Below are 2,690 nucleotides of genomic sequence, written 5' to 3'. Positions count from 1 at the left end.
CCCCTCCCTGTTATTGCCCCACCCAAGTGGCCCCTCTCCCCTGCCCCCTCTAAGAGCTTTAAGTGCCTCCTTAAGAGTAGCTATAAAGGGACCGCATCAGCAAGGGGCCACCGTGTCTATTCTGTCAATCACTGAATCTAAACACCTCCGTTTGCGCTAGCGCCTCTGTTTACGCTAGCGTTGGAGCTGGTTACAGTAACCACTGAATCTAAACACCTCTGTTTACGCTAGCATTGGAGCTGGTTACAGTAACCACTGAATCTAAACACCTCTGTTTACGCTAGCGTTGGAGCTGGTTACAGTAACCACTGAATCTAAACACCTCTGTTTACGCTAGCGTTGGAGCTGGTTACAGTAATCACTGAATCGGAACACCTCTGTTTACGCTAGCGTTGGAGCTGGTTACAGTAATCACTGAATCGGAACACCTCTGTTTACGCTAGCGTTGGAGCTGGTTACAGTAACCACTGAATCTAAACACCTCTGTTTACGCTAGCGTTGGAGCTGGTTACAGTAACCACTGAATCGGAACACCTCTGTTTACGCTAGCGTTGGAGCTGGTTACAGTAACCACTGAATCTAAACACCTCTGTTTACGCTAGCGTTGGAGCTGGTTACAGTAACCATGCTCTGTTGCTCCCAAGGAACAAAGGTGCCATCACTAAACCACTTCCATCATAAAAAGGCACTTGTGATTTGAAGGATGTTCCACTTTGAACGAGATGACATTGATCCAAAGCTGGCTTTTTACTTCCTAATGTGTGAGGGATTTCTTTTTATTGCTGTTTTACCATCCAAGTGTTGAAGGAGATATGTCTGCGTGCACTGCAATATTGTGTAAATGTTCCATTGATTGCCTAGGTTTGATGTGTTTTTATCTTGTATTTCCTGTACTTTACCAATCAATCTCACTTTGTTTTTCCTGTTTTCATTTTGAGCTGGTTTCCTTCCTTACCATTTTCATTCCGTGGTTTTCCACTGATGTCCACTGTGTTCAGTGAGCTCCTGCCTATCAGATCTATGTGAAGTTGCCACTGGGTTTATGCTTGAAGATTATTTGTGGTACATCTGTGTGTACATATGTCTGAGATTGCTTCTTTTGTTTTCCTTCTGAATACAGTCTGGTGTTGCCATTGACCTGCTGAATGATGTTATCTCGCTGGTGTCACGTTAGCTGCTAGGCTAAGCTAGGCTAGTTTCCCCCTAGAAGCCACAAGACTTAGAGACATGTATACGGCTCAGATGCTGTTCCATGAAGATTTACTGAGAGCCAAGCATACGCACACAGTCCAGGCGTCGCTTTTAACATGCTTACATGACTTGTGTATCACTTAAGCTGATTGTCAGGTCAGATTACTTTATAGCTTATCACTTAAGAACACATTGAGCCTTGATACAACGACGATGGCATGCCCATCACTGCTAGAGGCTGCCCGAGATGCTACTGCCTTGGCTATATACTGGTAGTCCCCCATACATACACTGGGTCATGTCTATATCTACTTTGGAGCAATAACTGCTAATGTTAGAATGCTAACAGGTTAATACCGCTACTACTCTTTCTTGGCCATGGCTGAGTTTGACTGTATACTGCATATAGGCTAATATCAGGGCAGAGTTGTGTTGTTGGGTTCCCTTAGGTTACTTCCATGCTCAGCATCGCTGTTTCAGGATGATCTCAAGCGTAACATCACCAGTTGTGGTAAAGAGGTAAAACTCTGTGAAATAAAGTAGTCCTGTTGAAGACTAGACCAGGAACATCCCAAGTTGTGACCGGGCCACTGCTGAAACAGGTGCACTCTGGGATTGTGTTACCATGGTGTTTTTGTTGTTGTTTTGTTTGTTTGTTTGTTTGTTTTGTTTTTCTTTTTGTTTTCTGCTTTGTGATTCACAAGCCATATCATATCAAAACAATAGGTCTCAGAGCTTGCTCCTCATCTAGATCACTTGAACACACTGCAAGGGGACATATAGTATAGTATAGCATTATATTATATTATCTTATCATTAAAGAAGGCTAATGGACACAGTGCAAGGAGACATATAGTATAGTATAGCATTATATTATATTATCTTATCATTAAAGAAGGCTAATGAAGAAGAACCATCCTTATCTCTTGGTGTCTCTCCTATGGGTTTGTTTGCTTTTGGTTTCACTCAAATGCTTTATTGTTACTTGGTGTATTGGGAACAGATCGTAAATGCTATAAACTATATATATATATATATGAAATGTTATTTATTCCATCATTATTTTTAAAAATAAATTGTGATTTATACACTTTATGTGATCTGTGCTTTCTTTAAGACATTTCTGCTGGCAACAGTATTATCCTCCATAATATGTAATATATTGTATCCACCTTTCGTAATGATTTTTTGCCAAGAATATACAAATCATCAGTTGATTTCCTGGCTTACTGCTGCAAGGTACAAGTGGATTTTTTTTTTTGCTTGAAAATATTTGTTTTAGGAAATCTGAATATGAGAGTATTTGTCTCAAAATAGGTCTCGAAGAATTGTCCAAAAGTATTGTAGTAGAGGCCGTCATTGGAAGTCCTAGAATTCCATGAATCAAAGACCTCCTTAATTTGATATCAGATGTCACATGAATAGGCCAAATGAATTTGATATTTGGTTTAAATCTCATCCTAGTCCTGGAAATGTATCTCTCCACACTGGGTGGGCTA

General features: G+C 40.6%; 1 protein-coding gene across 1 annotated transcript in view; it reads left to right on the top strand.

Moving 5' to 3' along the window:
* The window catches only part of zdhhc21 (zDHHC palmitoyltransferase 21), a 31,268-nt gene extending 29,035 nt beyond the window's left edge, over positions 1-2,233 (top strand). The window contains exon 8 of the mRNA XM_076288494.1: positions 1-2,233. This exon is cut by the window's left edge and continues 3,215 nt beyond it. The gene's annotated coding sequence lies outside the window, so the exon portion shown is untranslated.
* Positions 2,234-2,690: the final 457 nt, after the last annotated feature.

This window comes from Alosa pseudoharengus, unplaced genomic scaffold, assembly GCF_046254945.1.
Source record: "Alosa pseudoharengus isolate Yale_2024_CS ecotype anadromous, Long Island Sound unplaced genomic scaffold, YU_APseudo_1.1 YU_APseudo_1.1_scf_17, whole genome shotgun sequence".
Taxonomy (NCBI): domain Eukaryota; kingdom Metazoa; phylum Chordata; class Actinopteri; order Clupeiformes; family Clupeidae; genus Alosa; species Alosa pseudoharengus.
Note: the sequence above shows the minus strand (reverse complement) of the source record. Positions and strands in the feature narration are given on the sequence as shown.